The sequence below is a fragment of the Taudactylus pleione genome, unplaced genomic scaffold, assembly GCF_031769625.1.
Source record: "Taudactylus pleione unplaced genomic scaffold, aTauple2 ptg000053l, whole genome shotgun sequence".
NCBI classification, from domain to species: domain Eukaryota; kingdom Metazoa; phylum Chordata; class Amphibia; order Anura; family Myobatrachidae; genus Taudactylus; species Taudactylus pleione.
The window spans coordinates 24,687,630-24,712,507 of NW_028284455.1; positions in this window are offsets into that span (position 1 = coordinate 24,687,630).

Below are 24,878 nucleotides of genomic sequence, written 5' to 3' on the forward strand. Positions count from 1 at the left end.
TCTATGACAGTCTACAATGCTTGATGTTCCCTAGTTCATGTGCCCCCATAGTGATTATCCCCTAGGTGAAACCTTTCATGTACACTTTTTACAGAATGTATGAGCTGATATATAGTAATTTCTGACTGAGTTACGACACAGGTGATTTGCAGTAGTGGATGCATGCGGGCTGAGGTTACTTATTCGGGTTGGGTATGAGAGGCCGGCAGTCAGGAGGCTGGCTGTCAAAACACTGACAGTGGCATCCCGATGCTTAGAATACTGACAGGGGCTCCATAAGTATTCTAACCATCCCCCCTTCACCTCCTAACCCTAACCCTCCCTTTCTGCATCCTAATCCCCCCCCACCTTAACCCTAACCCTCCGTGTTAGTGCCTAAACCTAACCCTTCCACCTTAGTGTCTAAACCTAATCCTCCCCACTTAATGTCCTAACTCTAACCCCCCCCCGGCCCCCAGGTGGAGTACACCTAACCTTAACCCCCACGGCATAAAGCTAACCTGGCACACTATACTTGCATTCGAGATGCCGGTTATCAGGATGCAGGCTGTTGGGATTCCAGCGCTGGCATCTCAGCTGATGTCGGAATTTCGGGGCCAGGATTTCGACCGACGGCTTCTCATGCTGTGGCAAATTAACTACATCCCTGCTCATTCAGGGCAGCTCATTTTCCATGTACACATTGGCATTAATATTATATGTTTACTGATACAAGATTCTCCAAGCTGAACTTAAAATATGGATGTCAGTCTCTTACTATCCAGAAAACAGTATTTTGGAGTAAAGTTATTGTATCAAAAGAGATTGTACATATTTGCATGTTTACATCATTTGATATGTGTATTGATTTGTGTTCTATTACATTGCTCTTTATAATGCTTGTGTTTCATTTCAATGCATCAATGCAATTGAAAACTTCAATTCATGTTCATGGGAGCACATTGTTAATATAATGAAATGCAGTTAAGAAATGTTTCCATATGCATTTCCACATGTGTTTGGCTTGAAGAATATAATAGCTTCCTGTTTTACATGATTAATAAATACACCGTTTTAAAGCACTGAATGCATTTAAAAGGACATGCAAAAACACAGTTTATGTGCGATTTTACTGTGTTCACATACATTGCAAATGCAACTGTGTACATAGCTTTTGGAAGTATACACAGATCAGCCATACAGGGGTCCCCTACACATTTTGTCCCCTGTATTTTAAAAACCAACAGGTTGTACAGAGCCCGGAGCAGGTAATGCTTCTGGAGAGAGGGTACACGTCTTTTTAAAAAAAAAATATTTTCATATGTTCACACAGAAACATACACGTACTGTATCTCATGCAAATATGCATGTTTCTGTGTTACTCTGACCTGCTCAGGATATACTCGCTATCCTGAAGCTGGTCTATCTTTTTTACAACTTCTTAGGCAGTAAGTGAAGCACTCGACTCTTTTACATTGCCCGAGTTCAATCTAGAGAATGGGAAAACATCTGGATGTGAGATGCTTTTAAGCAAATAATAGTAAAACCCAAAAAATGCGGGTTCTACTATAGGTGCACTAAAAAATTTAACAAATTCGCAACCTATTACATTTGGCCCATGGAGTTGTAAGAACTGGTGCTATAATAATGACAGCAATTTCATCTTAATCATGAAATTGTTATACAAAGTATAAAAGGAGCCCATAAAATGATTGTGGCCACTTCATGATGACAAAATATCTGTGTCACAAAATGTTGCTTACTGCAGTACTTGGCTTTCTCTTACCAGGTCCATCAGTGTCTGTCTTTTGGCCACTCCTAACATTCAAGTCAGTGCTTCAGCGGATTTGTTCTTGTGACCGCTGATGTCACGAAGGTGGCACTTCCAAATTAGGATTCCCTATGTAAGCCCCATTCTAGTTACAGTTTGCTGTCAGAGTAGTGGGCTCATAACCTTGATCCAGCTTCCTAGTGATATGTTATTGGGCTAACTCCAGTTTATAATCCTTGGATAGGATTAAAATTTGCATGTTCCTTGGGCTGAAAAATGATCAAGGATTTATTTTGAGAAGCAAATGACTTATGATGACCAGTGCTATGTGGGTGATCAGTGCCATGTTGGTGTGTATACCCACTACACTATCAGCCCCAATAAAGTCCTAAATACATAAAAGTAGAATTGCATCATTTTGAGACAAAAATAGAAATACAATTTCAATACTTATAATTTATGGCCTACCATGTGGCCAGTTGGGCTGCTGGTAATCATCATGCTGTCATGATAATGCACCATGTTTAGTCCTGGAGATATAGTCACAAGTGTCCCATTGTTAATCTGGCCCTGTCCTTGGCTTGTTCCTCTCTGCATATTCCCTTTGGCAAATCTATTAAAAGTACCTCTTTGTGTATGACCTCTGGCTTGATTATAATTATACTTTACTGCTTATCCGTGACCTCAAATGTACCAAACCCAGGATTGCTGACTTCTTTCAGAGTTTAATTCTACCAGCCTATCAAGCTAGGAACCATTCAATGCAGAGGGTGGTTCAGGAGCAGCGAAGCACAACCCTCCTCGCAGTCTCTGGGAAAAAACACTATTTCGTTAGACTCTGTGGTACTGCTAGTGCTAATACAAGCTGATAATTACAAGAATCCAGAGTTTTGTAGAATCATGACATTCTGCTTGTGACTTTAAGAGCACACCACTGGAAACAATATCAGCATGTGTAGACTTCCCCCGACATTGGAAAAGAGCAAGAGTCCATCATTCTTTATTATGTGTAGTCTCAATCGAGTCCATCCAGAAAAGGAACAACAATCCAGATGATTACATTTTCTGAGTGAAGGGTGTAGGATGTACAGAATGCACTATAGTAATATCGCTATCTCTATTAACAACCACCAAAATCAATAGTAGCTTTCTGTCCTGTCTTGTCATGATATCGATTTTTTCTGCTAAGGATATGAAAACAGCCCACTGTGGAAATCTGAAGAATATACCTAGGGTGGCATTGCTATAATTAGCCAGGCTGTCCCCATCTGGGTAGAGGCCAATAAGGTGTCTTTGCCTAGGGGAGAGGTGATGCAGTATTTTATAAGCCATCGCTCGATAACTACAGCACTGGCCAGTATAATTTTCATTATCAGATGACAGGCATTCAAGATACAGTATTGAGCCGTTGCAAATGAGGGAAGTGTGTAAATATATATATTTTTATTTTTTTTATAAAGGTATATATATAGATGAAATCCTCTTAAATTATAAGAGGCTTTAGGATACGGTCCTCTGGAATGAAATGAAGAATAAATATAATAGTCTAAAACCTTCAAACAAACGACACCCCAGGGGGTATATTTAATAAGAATCGTGTCTGGTCAAAATTGCATTCCCGTACGAGTTATCCCTGTTCTTTAAACTCAGAGATTTACTAAGACAAGCATGCATGCAAAAACACGATTCCACACTGAAATAGATAGCAAAACACGCAAAAGACTATTGAACCAATATGTGAGTAGTTTCCATAGCAGGGCCGGCTCAAGGGGTGTTTGACCAGTGTGGTCACACAGGGGCACCACCCGTAGAGGGGCAGCACCCCTTCCAAGCATCCCGATTTCAGCGTGCCAGAGTAACGGGCTGGGCCAGTGGGCAGGGTGCCATCTGTCCCCCGGGCCGGTACTATTTCAGTTCTGGGGGGCCACCAGCTGCATGAATGGCTGGAGACAGGCTGTTGCAGCCTGCCTCACTAGGGGCCGTTCAAGGCCCTGCCCACTGAAACACCGTCGGCATCCCCTCTCCCGGCCGCCTGTCCACCCGCAGTTCAGACATCATATAGCTGCGCAGTGGAGTGGAAGGCTTCACTGCCCGCCCCGGCCCTCACTGTGCCACATAGTGTTTTGGTGCCTCCCTGTGATGTCACCTAGGTGACGCCCCCACCAAAGAATCATCAACAACACAGCCAAGCATTAGCAGGAGCTCAGCATCAGCTCTCTGGAGGCTGCTTGACCACTTGGGTGACTGATTCTTCCTGGCTCCAGTGTCAGACCTGCAGTGTTGCTGATTGGGGTGTCATTTTTTGGTGGCTGCTGCTACTGATATGTAAGCACTTACAGAAATTATATTTTTGAAGCAGCATATATTTGTGGGTGTGGACACTGTGGTGTGTGTATGTAATTATATATATATATATATATATATTATACATGTGTATAGATTAAATGATATATATATTTAGCTATATAGTCTAAGCACCTGGTCACCTCAAACTCCAACAACCCAAACCCCCCTCCTTCCTTGCTCTGCTCCACCTTTTGTCTGGATGGTCCCACTGCCCCTTTGCTGTCCTCCTCCTCCACCCCCCAACCGCTTCACCGTCACGGCCATGTCATGACCTCCACCCCATCATGGTTCCATCCCAATACCCCCTTCCCCCCACTGCTCCCATACTAACCTTGGCAGCTGGTCTTCCTCTCCTTAGACTGTCCTGTCTCCCTCACAGTGGGTGCCATGGTGCCACTAGGGGTTCACTGAGGAGACGTGACAACCATTCATAATAATTATGTAGTGTGTATATATATATATTATAATTTTTTATTATTTTTTATTTTTTTGGGGAGAAAACCTTGGGCCACTCACTTGGGCTTGCCCCCCAGCCTCAAAGTTGCCAGCCAGCCCTTGCCCACAGGTGGTCAAATTGGGATGTTGGAGAAGTGTGAATGGATGCCGCGGAGAGTGCTGGGGGAAGCCCAGCCAGTGATGGAGTGCTGGGCTTTACCCCCAGCCTGTCATTATTTGGAGGCATGCCATGCGGGCATGCCTCCAAATAACATCACATAGGGGGCGTGGCCTATGGTAATTAGGCCACACACCCAAATTCGGTCACGTGCGTCTTCAACGCGCGCGATGTTAGGGCGCCTTCTTGAGGGCCGGCACAGGGTGCTCTGAACCCTGGAGCCAGCACTGTTCCATAGACAGAAATACCTTGCACACATTTACTAAGAACCGTGTTTAAAAAGATGATAGAACACGGAGAAGAATAGAAGAAATTAATAAAAGTGCCTGTGAGCTGCGTGTTGTGCTGAAGGACTGCACAGACGCTCAACCACCCAAGAAGGAGGCAATACTTGGACAGAGAACCTGCACCTGCCATAGGACTAATGCAAGTTTCAATGGTGTGACCTATAGTGAGCCTAAGAGTCTATGAATGCTGACAGTGGGCGTCTAAGTCCTTGCACATTCAGATGTATGCTAGGGATGCAGCATTTGTGCAAAGATGCAGACATGCAATCGGCTAAAGACACAGATATCTACCCGGCTGTGTCCAACTCAAAATCAGGCCCTAAATGATCCTGCACACCACTAGTACTGATAAAGTTTGAGAATTTGTATAACATCCACCAGCAGTAGTTGCACATGAAAATGTGAGTTGGGAAGTGACGATAGTTTCGAAAGTTCAGCTTAAAAAACAATTTAAACTGAGCGGTGGGAGCGCTATGCAACTATACAAAGATCCAAAGGGATTATTGCAGCCACCATATGATAGCAAAAACCTTTTATTGAACATTCGAGCACACGATCAAAAACAATAATGTTACTGCGATCATAATATCTGTCATTCGGTACAAATTGTTATACATCTACTACACTGCAGACAATAGTATTCTTCTCATGGGACTTCCAGCTGATATTGCAGCTCGGACTGTCAGCTCCTAAATATTCAGCTCGTTGTTTCAATCAAGTTCCTAACCGTACCTATTGTTACAACAGACATTTTAGTAAATATTTTTGCTCTTTGTTGTTTGAATATTAGTGCACAGATGTAATCTGCTTATTTCTGCCTATAAGTATGATTATTGATTTTATAACATTTTAATGTGAGATGTTCATGTTTTATTTATTATGTAAAGAACAATTGAAGATTGATTATCTAATATTCAAGCCAATTATTTTTACCAGCACACCCTGCCATTAGGTTGTATTTCTATGTTTTATATTAGATTTAATATTAATGGCATAGAAATAGCCAAAATACGACATGTGTGATATTTTTTTGCAGGGGCCCAATCCAATGCTGTTCTATTGTGCTCTAAGTGTATTTTTAGCTCCCGCATAGCACATGGAGCGCTAGGAAGACAAGGATCAGTTAAAATCTATTTTTTATTTTTCTTTCCCTATTATTCTCTATTGTCATGGATATGATCCAAGTGATAATGGACATATGAATATTTTATTTTAACTGCCTATGTTCAGCTCATTTGTTACAGCACAAAAGTGAATCAAATCTCTATGCAGGGCAGCATTACTGCTTATTGAAACGTTATAAGAGTATCAAGACTGAACAGCCATTTACTAGAATCTAAATGGAAAATTATATTTCATATATTGTGCTATGAGCCTTATTCAGGTTGGATCGCATGGCTGCATTCGCACACACCCGCTAGCTGCGAAAATATGATAATGAATGCAATCACACGGCAACCGCAGCACTATACCAAGATGCCCATCACTGTATAAAGCCTGCCCACTTCCCATGACATGTATCCACAAATCAGTGAAAACATCGGTAACATCGGAACCATTCGCATAGTTGTGGTTGACCTGACCCTACCTCACAAACAAAACTTCCTGTCACCATATAAACCTCTGCCAGCACATTCAATCGTAAAGGCTTAATTATGCGCACCCCTGTAACGGCATTCAAATGCACAGGAACGCCTACGTTCCGCCGACCACCCCCATCTCCACCTCCAAATGGTCACTTCATGTCAATCACTGTACAATTGGACTGAGTGCTCACTGTGATCGATTCCCGATGGTCACAGTGTGTTTTGTGGGAAAAATCCCATGGGAGGGAAGTTTTTTTTTCTACTTGCAGCCTGTGTGGCTGTGTGCGGGGAGCAGAAGCAGGGTTAGGGTTAGTGTAGTGTAGGCAGTGTGTGCAAGGAAAGAGTGCAGGGTTAGGGGTAGTGAAAAGAAAAGAAAAAGAAAAGGTGCGCTGTATAACCTGAAGCTGTCCTATATATAGACCTTGCTGCTGACAACCGAGGGCTTCTGTCAAAAACCCTCAAGAAACGTAAAATATGTAAATAGTGTCTGCGCTAGTATCTATATAAATTCCCAAGGCTGTTAAAATAACATTAAAATGTATTCAACATACATATGAACTGCAGTTCACCTTATTTAAACAAATAAACAGTAAATACTATTGCCATATCTCCCAGCTTAATATGAGAGTGCTACAATGTAACTGAAGCACAAGATAAACACATAAGGTTTAGAATTCTAACATCTGATACTAATAATAGTATAATTCACAATGTCCACGTAAAGACAAAAAATAAGGCACTTTCAGAACATAGGAAAGTCTTGACATAAATTGTATATAGTCACCAATTGAGGAAGCGGTTTGAGGTGCCCCGTAGAAAGTCCCAAAATAATCGTTCTCCTCTGTGTGTGTGAGTGAGTAACTAATCTCCTCTGTGGCTTGCAAGAATGTATCGAGTCCCGGCTTGTTTTACGTTCCAGCATATGGCTTGTGGTCGTGCCGCAATTGCAGTTCCCGATCTGGCCAGGTAAGTATTGCTAGGGCATGTTTACTAGCACAAGAAGACAGGCATCCACAAAGGCCCCATGTCCAACACATGGGAAAGGGTAGGGGACTTCCTCCTGCGGTCCAGATCATGCGGCCGCTGTATAGACCCCACAGGTCTGGGAGGTCAGCGATGCCGCTTAGTAACCATACAGAGTTGCATAGGAATGGCACAAGGTTGTTGGTCGGGCAAACCAGTCCACAGCATGTACCTTGGCGGGTTTCTCCCTTCTCCCAGGGTTTTTTTCAAAAGGCAGTGTGTAGTAGCTCTCCCTAGGGAGACCTGCATATTTATAACACACCCAATTAATCAGTTCCAAACAAATTCATATGTGTTTGTTAAATTAGCTAGGGTGAACATCCAAAAAAAAACAGCCTTGGGAATAAAGTACATATAATTAAAAAAATATAAAAACAATATATAATAATATCTACACATGATAATCATGTTCTCTAAAGAAGAAATTTATACCTAATTCTGTCACAATAGTTACAATGATTATATAAATATATAAAGAACCCACATATGGTGTAGACTATATCCCACACAATCAGATTAACCCTTACTCTATGGAACCATCAGAACAGAACATTACCATAACAGATTTAACATACATCCATTTTCATAAAGTCTCTCAGTGTAATAATAAATAAATTTGATAAGTAGATAAGTTTATTACTCTATAACCTATTTAGCTCACACACTCAGATTATAAACACATGGTTATTTAGTCTTAATACTGTTAGTATGTCCTAACCAATAACTGAACTAAAATATATTCAAAACCAGAAATCAATATAAAAATAGTCCACATTTGATCACCTTTGGTTTAAAAATTCATTTCAATTGTTTCATTGAGACCCTCTGGCCATAATGTATGTAATGTATGTATCCAAAAGGCTTCCCAGATACAGAGTCTACAGAATCTATCTCCCCCTCTCGGAGTCGGGGTGATAAATTCAATCCCTATAATCTTTAAACCTGCGGGATTCTTAGAGTGAATCTGTCTGAAGTGTCTAGAGACACTATGTTTATCATAACCAGTGAGAATGTTCCTCCTGTGTTCACAGAACCTCACAAAAAGTGCTGGTCTGAATGCAATTATCCACAATATCCACCTTGATATCCAGGAAAGAAATAGACCTATCGTGACAAGTGCTTGTCAATGTGCCATACGGTGTATTACATGTAATTTAATTGAACATAGGACTATGTTTTTCAATGCTAAGGCTTCGGGTAAAATTTTCACAATTAAATCATTTATAAATTCTAATAGTACATACATTGTTTATTTGCTTGAGTGCTCATGTAAATTAAAATACATTGGACGCACGACAAGGTCCCATAGAGTGAGATTCTGTGAACACAGGAGGAACATTCTCAATGGTTATGATAAACACAGTGTCTCTAGACTCTTCAGTCAGATTCACTCTAAGAATCCCGCAGGTTTGAAGATTATAGGGATTGAATTTATCGCCCCGACTCCGAGAGGGGGAGATAGATTCCGTACATCCACCTTTATTAGTATATTTTATATGTTCAACCCATGTGATGGTTAAACCTCTAGAGTCCCCATTGTGAACGACAGAAAAATGTTGTGACACACTGTGACAGCTGAGTTTTTTAATGATATTTAGCCCATTTTCCCTAAATCTCGTTTTTATCAATCTAATGGTTCTTCCTACGTAATGCAGGCCACACGGGCACTGCAATACGTAGATACAAAAAATTGTATTACAATTATTAAATTCTTGTATACTAGATTATTCTTTAGTTAAAAATTACATTACTTCAGTTGTTTTATTGCTCATATACCCACAAATTAAACATCTGGCTCCTCCACACCTATAGCATCCTCTGGGAAGAGTCGGGAGCCAATTACAATTTTATTGTACCCCACTCTTTGGTTCACTTCTCAAAGAACTTGGGATGAGGATGCTCTTTAGATTCTTATTGTTCCTAAAGATCACTTTCAATCCAAGCTCATCTGTTTCATTAAGGATAGAATCCTGTTGTAAAATTTAAAAATTATTCTCTAGGGTCTACCTGATGGTACTAGATTGATTATAAAATTTTGAGACATAATATAAAAAATGATAGACTCCAACAAAATTATTTTCCACCCAGGATCCATTTCAGAATCATCATCCAAATATTGTGCTATCGCTTGTACACCCATATCTTGTTGGATATGGGTGTATAAAGCTTGTACACATCAAGAAAAGCATAACTTAGTTTCCATACTATATTCTTAATAGTGTTTAGTAAGTGTATCGTATCACGTATGTGAGATTTCAAAGAAATCACATATTTCTGTAAAAAATAATCAATAAATTGTGAAAGATTGGATGCGAGGGACCTTATACCCATAATAATAGGTTTTCCAGGAGGTGCTTTAAGTGCCTTGTGAATTTTTGGAATATGGTAAAAAATAGGAGTGACAGGAAAATCAACCGTGAGAAAGTGAAATTCATCTTTAGATATCACATCTCCTCTGAGTGCCCCCTCGATAAGATTTTTATATTCCAACTGAAACATCTTAGTAGGGTCTATTTTAATCCTCATATAAAAGGAAACATCCTCAAGTTGTTTGTGGGTTTCTTTTAAGTAATACTCTCTATCTAGGAGTACTACCCCCCCTTTATCTGCACACCTGATGACTAGTGATAGATCTTGTTCTAATTCTTTGAGAGCTCTCCTCTCCTCTCTATTTAAATTGGACCATGAGTGAGGACTTGTTTGGGCATATCTTATGGAATTCATCAATAGTTTTTTATTATAGAAGTACATAATAGTGTTTGATTTTTGATTCATGAGAAAAAAAGGACTTTTTTCTAAATTTGCTTCTAGTCTCTTTAGCATAGGATTCATTAATGTCAAATACCTTTTTCTAGATCTAAGGTGTTATTTTCTTTCCCACAAATTTTGTAACATAGACAGAGTGTCAGAATTTGTATTATCTAGAATTATCGGTAAATCCTCTTTATCTTTATTTATTTTTTTGGCAGCAAAGTATCTCTTCCTGCATAAAGTCCAGACAAATAAGTTAAATTCAACAAACAGGTCGAACATGTTGGGATTTTGACTGGGTGAAAAATTCAAACCCTTTTGTAATAGTCGTATCTGTGGCTCAGTTAAAGTTTTTTCAGTTAAATTGAATATCCCCTCACTGTTTACTGTCTTTGTCTTCTTACATTGCTTCCTTCCACCCCTGGTTCCTCTGTATCCCGATTTCTTTTACTACCAAAAGAGGCTATATTTTCAGGGCACCCATCGGAGCAACTCAATTGTTGCTCCGTTCGGGCATGATAGTCGCCGGCTCCAGCATTTCTGTGTATCGAACATTTCAAATGTGCGATACACCCGTGGTTAGGGCGCAGTAATTTGTGTGCCCTAACTAGGACTTTAGATGAGTTTAGACATTTTATGTGGCTAAAGCTGGTCTAATTGGGCGTGAAGTCTGCAAAAATAATGGGCGCCCAGAACAATTGAATTACAACACTGGGAGCCCATTATAACAACTGAATCGCCCTCAGTGTGTACATTCTTTTCATCTCTTCAATAGGATAGAATGGTTGGGAACGAGATAGTGTGTGCAGCACCATTGCAGGTGCGTTTGTTTATTTGTTTGTTTATCGGCTAACCCTCCTGCACATACACTATCCAATTATCAGGCCGATCAGCCAATTATCAGCTGATCGTCCCGATAATTGGATAGGGTGTACCTGGCTTTAGCTGTTGCCTTTTTAAAAAAATAGAACTGCCAACAATGGCAATACTGGACCAAGGCAGTAAGGGAGATGTGCATGTGCTGGGCTCTAAGTTTTACTTGTTCATAACAAAATACATATTCAATTTAAATCAACATTTTTTTGACATGATAAAAAAATCTCAAAAGTCTATATAAATACACTATAATATATATATATATATATATATATATATATATATATACTAGCTACTAGCCTCATATGCTGATGTCTGGGACGGCGCTGGTGTCAGTCAGCCGGAGGCTTGTCTGCACATAGGGTAATGAGTTTCCCGATGAGGCCATCAATTAGCCACGACGGAGCACCGGGAAGGCACTGGTGGCAGTCATCATGAGGTTAATTGGCACTTGGGAGTAAGTGCTGTAGGGTATATTATAATGTACACATCCTTTTGTTTTTCTATGTCCTGACGGAAATTCTTAAATTAGAATTGAAACATTGACGAGCGGAGACTTAGTGTTTCTGAAGTGGTGGTAGTGCCAAGTGTGCTAGATTTATATATTTGTACCTTGACTGGTACATGGAACTAAGGCACAAACCCTATAATTAAGTATATATATATATAGTAGGGATGTGCAGGCTCGGTTCTACTCGGTTCCGTTCGGTTCTTTTTACCGGATCTTATTGGGTTTCAGCTGTCACGAGTTTTGGATAGCCAATAAGATTCGGTAAAAAGAACCGAACGGAACCGAGTAGAACCGAGCCTGCACATCCCTAATATATAGTATAATATTTTTCTTTTTTTGGTGTGGGGAAAGCAATGTGCAAGCAGCTACTTTAGGTCTGCATGAAATTGATCTACCTTTGGGAGATATACACATTTTTTCAGATGAGGAAGCAAGTCGTATTCTATTTGCTGATAATTTGGAATCCACGGCAGGAGAAGAGTCTACACAACAACATCTATTTTCCTTACTGAAGGTGAAAAAACATGAAATTGACTTCTGCATGGAGTGACCTTATCAGACTATTTCAGGGACAAGAAAATCTCTCGTGGCTTCAGAATCCGGTATATCCATACAATAGGGAGAAATAACTCTGAGTTCTGTCATAAATGGGCAGCGATTTTAAATAAAGCATCATTTGATTGAATATTGCTTGTAATCGAGGAGTCCGCAAGGGAATTGAAGATAATTAAGGATAAAATCCATAGCTTTGAGGAGCTCCATCTACCTACTTTAGTAGAAGACAGTACGGGAAACTGGTTGGAAAAATTACAGTCACAAGTCAATAAGTACAAGAAAGATCTTATTCAGTTAAAGAAAAATAAATTAGCAACCATGAACAGGGACTACGAGGAGAAACGTGTCTATAGTTGGGCAACAGCAAACTCAAGTAGACCACGGCAATATAGTAAATTTAAAGGACAGAGACGTTTTCCACTGGAATCTGCTAATTCTGGAGAATCCCCATCCTATAACAGTGAGGCAGAATGTGCTGGAGCAAGTGGGACCACAGTGTCATCTCGTCCCCCTTTAGGGGTTATCACCAGGGCCACAAGAGACCCCACAAGAGATCCGCTGCTTGGAGTGGTGGACAATGTGCGCATCAGAGGAAGGCAGAGTTCAAGGAGGAGAAGATAATCTACAACTTGTCTTCAAATAATCTAACTATGGATGAACAAAATGTTTTGAGACGGGGGTTAAGCTTTGTACCGACAAATCATCATAATGGTTTTCAAAAGCAAGATAGATCTTTGCAAATTTAATAGACAACTCCGTCTAAAGGAATATTTTGGAAACAGTAATAATTTAAACATTTTTATTCCAAAAGAGGATAAAGGTCTATTAAAAACTAGGTCTCTGTTTGATCCCCCTTCCAATAATTTGAACATTAAAGCCTATACTAAAGCCATGTCAAAAACGATTGAGAATATTGATGAATCATCATTTCATGGAATACATAATTTATCTTAACAAGAGCGGATTGCCCTAAAAAATCTTGCAGGATATTATAATATTGTGATACGCCCCGCTGACAAGGGCGGGGGTATTGTGGTGTGGGAGATTGACGATTACAAAAATGAGGCATAACGGCAGTTAAATGATTTGGAGGTTTACAAATGTTTGGACACTGATCCCATTGCAATGTTCTCTATGGAATTAAAAACCCTTTTGGAGGAAGCTGTAAATAGTAATATCATTACTAAAACTGTGGCAACATCTCTTCTTAAAGAATCACCTAAAGTGCCAATCTTCTATCTATTGCCCAAATTGCACAAAAATAGCATACAGCCTCCTAGGAGACCAATTATTTCGGCAAGAGACTCTTTGTACCATGATGTCTCAAAATTTCTGGATGCTTTTCTTCAGCCTGTGATTCAAAATGAAGCAACATACTTAAAAGATTCTACTATGTTTCTTAATAAGCTAACAGAAATGTGTGATTTACCATCTCATTTCTATATGGCTACAATAGACATTGTTAGCCTCTACACCAACATCCTTCATGAAAGAGGTATTGATGCCAAGAGAAGACTTCTTGTTAACAACCTAAAATACTCAGGACCAGATGTGGACTTTTTTCTAGATCTTTTGAGACTAGTTTTGACTAGGAACTTCTTTATTTTTAATGGTGAATTCTTCATCTAGCTCCAAGGATGTGCAATGGGGTCATGTGTGGCCCTTGCATATTCTAATGCATTCATGTTCTCTCTGGAAAGAGATCTATTCTTTAATGATCCTCTTATTGCTAATAAGATCTTACTCTATAAACATTACATTGATGACGTGTTTGTCATATGGGATGGGACGGAAAATGAGTTCAAAGAATTGATGTCACATGTTAATCAATCTGACAGAAATATCAAGTTCACATTTGATGTAAGTGACAGTAGTGTCCATTTCTTGGATGTAATAATCAGAAAACAAGAAGGAAAATGATCTAGAATGGTATATAACAAACCTACCGTTTGTAATTCACTTTTAGCTGCAGCAAGTGACCACCCTGCAGCACTCAAACGTGGACTCCCGTTCTCCCAGTTTGTAAGAGTTCGCTGCATTTGTGATAATGACGAGGATATAAGAAACAGATGGACTTTATGTACAATCGATTCTTACAGAGAGGTAATACCCTTTTATCTAACGCAAGAAGTAAGGCTTTGGCAATATCCAGGGAAACTTTATTACAGAAATCCACGGTGAAATAAAAAAGAAACCCATAATTTGGGTAAACCAATATTCAACAGCAAGTTCCAGCATAACAAAAGTGGCAAAGAATTATTGGCCGTTAATTAACAATCAGACTGATTTACCACTACTCAAGGATGCAACTTTAGTTCCTTGTTTTAAAAGAGGGAAAAATATTAAAGACTGGGTTATGAGAACCAATATCTCAAATTGAGATAAGAAGAAAGCAAAGCAGCATTTTCTAACCAAAAAAACGGGCAACTATCGATGCTTCGGGTTTACAATCTGCAGCTTTCTGAAACAGGGGGAATTGTTTCCACACCCTCAATCAGGGAAGAAGATTAAAATCAGATATGTTCTTACATATTCCTCAAGATTTGTGATATATTTTATCCGCTGTCCGGTGGCTTACTGTACATTGTCAAAACCATGCTACAGTTTAAGGAGCATATGGCGCTCCACAGGAACGCCATACATCTTGCTCCAGAAGGAAAACCCACTGATCAGCCAGTGGCGAAACACTTTAGGGATGCATACCATAGCTTGTCATCCTTAAGGTATAAAATTATAGATTGTGTGCCAGAAAGCCATCGTGGAGGTGATAGATCTAAAATTGTCTTACAGAAGGAGGCCGGGTGGATTTTCGAGTTTGAGACATTGAGCCCTAAGGGTCTGAATGAACAGTGTATCTTGAACTGTTTAATTTAATTGTCATATACTGTATGTCTCTCTAACCATATATATCTATTTTGATCACAGGTTTAGTGTTTTGGAAAACATATGATTGAGAGCTGTCAGTTTTTTTTCTCTCTGTTTTTTGGGGGATGTACAGCGCTATTCAATATAGTATATATATATGTATCATTTTTTTCATGCTTACCTTTAGATATGTCTATTGACTGATTAAAACCTGGTCTGTAATGGCGGAGTTTGGGAAACTCTTAAGCTGGCCACACACTAGACCAACTTACATCCAACCAGCCAACTTGTTGATTGGTTGGAATGAAAATCTGGTAACGGATGGGAGTAACTGATGATCAGCAATTTGCTCCTAAATGCAAGAGAACAGATGAAAATGGTCATTCAGACAAGTTTGTTAAATGTTTGATCGAAACTATTTGTTCAAACAACATGTTTCGTCCATTTTACGGCGTTTGGGAGCAAATTGCTGATTGTCATTTGCTTTCATTCCTTACCAGATTTTCATTCCAACCAATCAACTAGTTGGCTGGTTGGACAGATAATCTTTAGATGTGTGGCCAGCTTTAGTTATGCCCTTTAGCATTTAAGGAAAAGCACACTAATTATCTTTGCTGTTAGTTGGAATTGTGGCCTGGTGATACTTTATAAATCAAAGGATAGACAGTATATGTAAAATAATGAAAATTTATCTCTGGAGAGGAACAGAGCAAAATTAAATGGGTGGGGGAGGGGATTTAAATTCGGAGGGGGGGTCTGAAATAGTAAAAGTAATTGGGCTACTGTGTGCTGCAACATCCTTTACATTTATACAAAAATTACAATCTTTTAGGATATACCATTAATTTTATTTCACATCAGTTAATTAATGTAAATCATACAAAAATCTAAAAAAATGCACTTTACTTTTATATACTCATAAAATCCAAAAAAATCAGCTTGAATTGTACTCATCTAGGTCTCCTGAGGATAGGGTTATGTGTACTTTTAATCAATGTATAGGAGTTACAGTGAAAGACACAGTGATATATTACATCTTTATTTAAATCAGGATTTTTTTTTTTAATCAGGAAAGGTCATGACAGATTCCCATAGGTAGCTCTTATTTATGTTACTATAATAAATCCAATGCAAACTATATCTAAAAAAAATAATGCTGCGTAAGAGATAACTGATTCTGCAATCCTAACCAAGGTACACAGCTGCTGACCTGGCGTAAATCCTTAGTGACAGTCAACAGATTTCCTCTGATAATGTTATATGACAATATAACAAAAACCTGAAATTGCGAATTAAGAAATATATTTTACTGTGCAACATTAATATTGGCCACTGCTATTATTCAGCTTCTCCATGCTCTTCAGGGTCTTTCTCTCGCTCTGTCGAAGCTCTTTTCTCAACAGTTTATGGTAAAGACAAAGGAAACTGTGTTGTCAACAAGTCAATTACATCCTGATATATCCTTCATGGTTGCTGAATGCTTTGGCAGGCATTCCAATAGGAGCTTATTGTATTGGTAGATTGCATTGAATGCTTCTAAATATTGCTGAAATGCCAGTGCTGATGTAAAGTGAACGTCTTTCAGGAAGTGTTTGTACTGTACGGGCGCACTCACTTACATAGTTCTTTGAAATCTAACTGTAAAAATACTAGTAAGATTTGAGAACATGTTAAACAATTCAAATTAATTGCATGTGTACGAGGTTCATCAATGTTTTCAGGATAGTGACTAATAATATACTGTAGCTAATAATAATGTATCTTTTGGAGAAACTTGGGGTCTAGTGCTATGGTGTATTATCTGTGAGTGGTATGCCGCATAATATACATTTGACATAGTCCTACATATTGTAAGCTTGTGAGCGGGGCCCTCCAACCTTTTTGTCTGTCTGTTATTACCCAGTCTCAATTTGTTATCTATTATTTATTTATTATGTTTTGCCCATACTTGCCTACTTTTGAAAAAGCATTTCAGGGAGATTGTGAAAGCAACACCTATGAGCGTGTCGGTAAAGTGGGCGTGTACTGCTACATCTGAGAGACGTGTCATAAAATGGCCTTACATTCAAATGTAAATGAGCCCCAAAGATTAGTAAGATCTAGTTGTTGATGAAAACACACTGATACTTTTCATAAAATGCATGTAGCCATAGGGATCATTGTGCCTTGTAACCAATGCAGGGAAATGACACTAATGATCAAAGTTTGGACACACCTTCTCATTCAATGGTTTTTGTTTATTTAAATTATTTTCAACATAGTGGATTAATACTGAAGATATCACAACTATGAAAGAACACATATGGAATTATGTTGTAAACAAAAAAGTGTTAAACAAATCAAAATATGTTTTATATTTTAGATCCCACAAAGTAGTCCCCTTTTGCTTTGATGACAGCTTTGCAAACTCTTGGCATTCTCTCAATCAGCTTCATGAGGAAATCTCCTGGAATGGATTTCCAACAGTCTTGAAGGAGTTCCCAGAGGTGCTGAGTACTTGTTGGCTGCTTTTTCTTCACTCAGCGGTCCAACTCATCCCAAACCAGCTCAATTGGGTTAAGGTCGGGTGATTGTGGAGGCCAGGTTTCTGACGCAGCACTCCATCACTTTTCTTATTGGTACAGTAGGTGTGTTTGGGATCATTGTCTTGTTGAAAAATAAATGATGGTCCCAGTAAGTGCAAACCAGATGGGATGGCATGGCTCTGCAGAATGCTGTGGTAGCCATGCTGGTTTAGTGTGCCTTGAATTTTGAATAAATTACCAACAGAGTCACCAGCAAAGAACCCCCACACCATCACACCTCCTCCACAATGCTTCACAGTGGGAACCACACATGCAGAAACCATCCGCTCACCTTCTCTGCGTCTCACAAAGACACAGCGGTTGGAACCCAAAATCTCAATTTTGGACTCATCAGACCAAAGTACAGATTTCCACTGGTCTAAATGTCCATTCCTTGTGTTTCTTGGGCCAAACAATTCTCTTCTTCTTCTTGTTCATCCTCAGTAGTAGTTTCTTCGCAGCAATACGACCATGAAAGCCTGATTCATGCAGTCTCCTTTGAACAGTTGATGTTGAGATTTGTCTGCTACTTGAACTCTGTGAAGACTTTACGTGGTCTCTAATCTGAGGTGCTGTTAAGTAGCTTTTTCTGAGGCTGCTAACTCTAATGAACTTATCCTCTGCAGCAGAGGTAACTCTTGGTCTTCATTTCCTGGGGCGGTCCTCATGAGAGCCAGTTTCATCATAGCATTTGATGGTTTTTGCAACTGCACTTGAGGATACATTCAAAGTTCTTGAAATTATCCATATCGATTGACCTTCATGTCTTAAAGTAATGATGGACTGTCATTTCTCTTTACTGAGTTGAGTGGTTGGTGCCACAATTTGGATTACAACAGTAGTCAAATAGTGGTGTCCACTTTGTACTAACCCTACCTCTGCACAACACAACTGATGGTCTCAAACACATTAAGAAGGCAAGTAATACCACAGATTGACTCTTGACAAGGCACACCTGTTAATTCAAAGCCATTACAGGAGACTACCTCATGAAGCTGATTGAGAGAATGCCAAAAGTGTGCAAAGCTGTCATCCAAGCAAAAGGGGGCTACTTTGAGGAATCTAAAATATAAAACATATTTTGATTTAACACTCTTTTGTTTACACATAACTCCGTGTGTTCTTTCATAGTTTTGATGTCTTCAGTATTAATCTTCTATGTTGAAAATAATTTAAATAAACAAAAACCATTGAATGAGAAGGTGTGTCCAAACTTGTGCCTGGTACTATATATATATATTTATATATATATACATATATATATAGAGTCAGGTGCATAAATATTGGGACATTAACAGAATTTTCATATTTTGGACTCTATACACCACCACAATGGCTTTGAAATTAAACAAACAAGATGTGCTTTAACTGCAGACTTTCAGATTTAATTTGAGGGTAATTACATCCAAATCAGGTGAACGGTGTAGGAATTACAACGGTTTCTATATGTGCCTCCCACTTTTTAAGGGGCCAAAAGTAATGGGACAAACTAAACAATCCTAAATCTAACTTTCACTTTTTAATACTTTGTTGCAAATCCTTTGCAGGCAATTACAGCCTGAAGTCTGGAACGCATAGACATCACCAGATGCTGGGTTTCATCCCTGGTGATGCTCTGCCAGGCTTCTACTGCAAATGTCTTCAGTTCCTGCTTGTTCTTGGGGCATTTTCCCTTCAGTTTTGTCTTCATCAAGTGAAATGCATGCTCAATCGGATTCAGGTCAGGGGATTGACTTGGCCATTGTATAACATTCCACTTTTTAGCCTTAAAAAACTCTTTGGTTGCTTTTGCAGTATGCTTCGGATCATTGTCCATCTGCACTGTGAAGCGCCGTCCAATGAGTTCTGAAGGATTTGACTGAATATGAGCATATAATATTGCCTGAAACACATAATTCATTCTGCTGCTTTTGTCAGCAGTCACATCATCAATAAATACAAGGGAACCAGTTCCATTGGCAGGCATACATGCCCACGCCATGACACTACCACCACCATGCTTCACTGCTGAGGTGGTATGTTTTGGATCATGAGCAGTTCCTTTCCTTCTCCATACTCTTCTCTTCCCATCACTCTGGTACAAGTTGATCTTTGTCTCATCTGTCCATAGGATGTTGTTCCAGAACTATAATGGCTTTTTTTGATGTTGTTTGGCAAACTCTAATCTGGTCTTCCTGTTTTTGTGGCTCACCAATGGTTTACATCTTGTGGTGAACCCTCTATATTCACTCTTGTGAAGTCTTCTCTTGATTGTTGACTTTGACACATATACACCTACCTCCAGGAGAGTGTTCTTGATTTGACAAACTGTTGTGAAGGGTTTTTTCTTCAATAATTCTTCTGTCATCCACCACAGTTGTTTTCCATGGTCTTCCGGGTCTTTTGGTGTTGCTGAGCTCTCCGGTGCGTTCTTTCTTTTTAAGAATGTTCCAAACATTGATTTGGCCACACCTAATGTTTTTGCTATCTCTCTGATGGGTTTGTTTTGATTTTTCAGCCTAATGATGGCTTGCTTCACTGATGGTGACAGCTCTTTGGATCTCATATTGAGAGTCGAAAGCAACTGATTCCAAATGCAAATGTCACACCTAGAATCAACTCCAGACCTTTTATCTGTTTAATTGATAAGGAAATAACGAGAGCATAGCCCACACCTGTCCATGAAATAGCTTTTGAGTTGATAGTCCCATTACTTTTGACCCCTTAAAAAGTGGGAGGCACATATAGAAACCGTTGTAATTCCTACACCGTTCACCTGATTTGGATGTAATTACCCTCAAATTAAATCTGAAAGTCTGCAGTTAAAGCACATCTTGTGTGTTTCATTTCAAAATCATTGTGGTGGTGAATAGAAGCCAAAATATTAAAATTCTGTCAATGTCCCAATATTTATGCACCTGACTGTATATATATATATATATATATATATATATACATACAGCTTCATAATGAGTAAAAGGAGAAATCAGGGAGATTGTTAGACTTGTCATGGAGTCAGGGAGTTTGCTACTATTTCAGGGAGTCTCCCTGACAATCATTATTATTAATAAATAATAATAATAATGACAGTCACTTGCCTCTTATTAAACACATGAAAACGTTGTGTCAGAAATGTTAGCAAAAGGATGACAGGTTTTAGTTACTAAGAATACTTTATATAAGAAATATATCTAGGTTTAGCATACAGAAAGTGTGCAAAGGTGCAAAAGAAGGAAATATTTCACAGGGAGTAAAAAAAGGTATCAAAATATAGGTAAGGGGTTGAATATGCTAAAGAAAACAAATAACTACAGCATTTACTGTTTGCTCTTTACAGTTGTATTTGTAAGGGGAAATATATATGCTACTGTACTTTAAACACAAATTTTTAACACATTTGTACCCCGGACATTATCAGGAAAGGCGTATACCTGAAAACTGCATTTACATGCACATGTTTCTGTGGACATATCTCATACTGCATCCAACTATACAAGCCTAGCATATGCAGCAGGTGTGTGTCAGATGCATCAAGAGTGGTGTAGAGAAAGCATACAGGTGTGGCTCCATACCTGTCAGACACCCAGGGGCGCCGAGAGGGGGGGGGCGAGTACAGTTTACCCGGGCCCAGGCTTCCAGAGGAGCCCGGTGGGGGCCCGGGTTCGGCGCCGCCCCCCCCTCGCTTCCTCCCTCCCTCTGCACAGCATGTGCTGGGTTGCAGTGGGAGATTGCTGTGGCTGCTAATCAGCAGCCACAGCAATCTCCTATGCCTGAAGGGGGGAGCGATCACACTGATTGCGCCCCCCTCTGGCTTTGCGAAAGGCTGAGAGACTCACAGCGCCCCCTCCCCGGGCAAAACAATGTTCTTGTTTGTTGGTTTTTTTCAAGGGGGCGTGGCCACAACTCCCACAATTAGGCCACGCCCCCTATTTACCAGGGCCCCGCGTGGCTCTCTACGCCCCTGCAGACACCTGCAAACTCTGCAAGTGTAAAGTTCGATAGGGCAGTGTGAGGTCACATCTGGGAATTACTACCGCAGTGTTCCAATCACAAGTAAGGCATCCAAATGTGCTAAGAAGTGCTAAAGAATTGCTGCACCATCTGACTATGCACCAGGTCTGAAAAGCAGAATCATAACTTCCTGTGCCTCATATGAAGTGGCCTCTGAGCAGTACTTACCCACTACTAGGGTCGGGTGTCACACTGGTGTAGGCTTTGTTATGAGTCAAGTGAAGCTGAGCCTTTGAATTGGAGACTTTGTACATTCCTCCTCACCTTGGTAATAATTACCCACAGTGCAGAGCTAGAGCTAGAGGAGCAGAAAGGAGGCAGAGTAAGGCAGGCACAATTTCTACAGAACATATGATGGGTGATGCTATTTAGTGGTAAGTGGGCTCAGATTGAGCACCTCCTGTTCCCATAGAATCATTTAATTCAACTACACCTGGAATGTATTGGCTTTGGCACTAACTGCAATTTCTATTGACATTCTTTGGTAAACTTTCTTTCCTTATCATACTTCCATGTGACTGTAAGTGGTAGTTGCCATATAATATTAAATTACTGTAAGTGTAATAGTATACAGTATATAGGCGTAGTACTATTTCAACTGCCAGACCGGACTGCAGATGTTTATTTAAAGCTGGGATTTTGGTGTAATGCAAATTTGGTATTGCAGTAGTGTGTTACCTTTATGCAATGCCTGATGACCATTAACCTTTCCATCCACAATTTTTCAATTTGCCTCAGCTACTTTATCTTCAACCTGCTCCTAAATTGACAATTCACACACAGCTTTTGTGTCTATGCTCTTGTTGGGTTGCTGCAGCACCTCTGTATACAGTAGCAAAAGATTAACTTTACTTTCTGCTGCAGTGTTTGTTTTTGGGTAATTTGGGCTAGATATTTATACTTTTTGTTATAAAAATTACTTTGTTAGGTCACAGTTAGCATATATTTCATCATGACTGCTCTAGTTGTATTTACTACATAGGCCCGTAATCAATTAGGAGCGAAAAGTCTGTTGCCGGACTTTTCGCCATTATCGACGCTTTTGGGTTCGAAAAAGTATCGCGCTCATCCCTGCAAATCCCCGTATTCAATTCCAAATCGACGAAAACAGGTCCTGGCGAAAATTAAATGAGTGAAAAAAACTGTCATTTTTGGGGAAATCAGCCCGACACTCCCAAAAAGATGCACTGACATGGGGGATCACTATGGATACCCCCAAATAGCCTTCCTTAATGTATTTGGGGTCTTTAAATGGTCTCGATAGGTGCTACTTAGCATCTTGACACAAGTGGTGAAGAATAGCATTTTGCAGTTATTTTTGGCCAAAATAAGTTGTCCCAGCAAATTTGGGGTATATGAAAATGGGTGCAAGCATTGTTTAAATTCGCTTAGGTGAAGTTTTAAAATGCGCAAAAAACTCACCTTCAGCAAATACCTGCAATCAAAAAACACCTCCCCCATACTTGCAGACACCCCAAAAGTCTATTTCGCTAGTTTTTTGTGTTTGTAGCCCCACTTTGTACTTTTTTGCCCCATTTTCAAAGTCATTTTTTGGGGTGTTTTTTATTTCTTTTTTGTGATTTTTGATGTAGTTTACCTTTGTGGGGACTGTCCAAAGGGTGCAGAGTGGTTTCTACACCTTTGTACCCCAAAACTGCAATTCTGCACTTTTGTATGCCAGGTATTCATAGGCAAAACTTTTCCGCTTGTTATGAGGCGCAAACTTTTCGCACTGTCGAAAAGTCTTTGCAATTGAATCGGGCGGAAATTTTTCACCTGACGAAATGACGTCATAGGTGAAACTTTCCCGCTAAAAATGGCTTTTCGCCGGCCCATAATGGTAATTCATCAATGAACTGTCGATAGTATAAGATTGTTGTGAATTAAAATGGAGGCAAATGCAGTATTAAATTGTAGATAAAATGAAAATGAAATGGAGGTAAAGCAGGGGGAAACTGCAGACAAAAGTGCAGATATAAAATTGTACCAGTAATAAACTGGAGGTAATGGTAAACTGAAACAAAAAAATGACCTACACTTTAACCTCAAGTTTTCTATCACTTTTACCTACAATTTATATAACCAATTCCACATCCAGTTTATCACCACAGTTACTATACCTCCAGATTGTGTTTTACCTTCCCATGAATGAACCATTACAAAACTTTTCAGGAGAGACTTCAAGAGTTAGACAGAAGAAATAAGAGGTATGTGTTAGGATAAAACATTTAATATATATCAAAAGTATTGGTAGAGTTTAGGAAGGCATCAATTTCAAAAATAAGAGGATTTCTAAAACAAGATAAACTTTGAAAATGGAGGAAAAAAGACTGAGAGGTACCATTAGGAAGTTCTGTTTTACAGAGTGATAGATAAAAAGACTAGTCTCCCAATAGTTGTGGTAGGAATTTACAGAGTAAAAGAATTACACATGGGATCAAATTGGATCCAAAATATAAAACATACACACAAAAAATGTTGGATGCGATGGACCGTTTAAGTCTTTTCTACCTTTAAAACCGAGTCTAGGCTCCTCTGGAGGTCTAGACTGGTTAGGAAAGCACAACCATGTCCCAGGATTTCATGGCCTCAATCTCCTCAGGATGACCTCTTCCTTGGCAGGCATTCTTGTAGTCATAGCTCTTTCTGAATCCAGGGCTTGGTCAGTAAACATAGACACCTCAGTTTCACTCAAGATGTCCTTACCATGCAACTGGCCTGTAAGTATTTCCTTATCTAAAGAGCTTTATGGAAAAATATTTTTGGTAAATGGTCCTTAATTTATTTCAGCAGTTTATAGTTTGTATTAAGATAGGACTTTATTTTAAATCCTGAAGAGGTGGTATGTTGCTACAGTATTTCAATGTCTATAGCATTCCTGTGTATATACTATCATTCTTTTGCCTTGTCAATTATCTTTATTCCATTGAAATTCTGTATTGGCATTGCCATTGCTTTTTACTAATGTTTCACATCTTTGCAATTTCAAGACCCTTATCTCCTCCCAGTTCTCTAAACCCATTGTGTCTTTCCCACTTTCAAATCCCTCCTCTGCCTCCTCCCCTCACCTCTCACCCTCACTCTCTACCTAGGACTTTTCAGCCCATTTCACGTTTATGATTGAATCCTTTCATCAGGAAACCACACACCCCCACCAGACC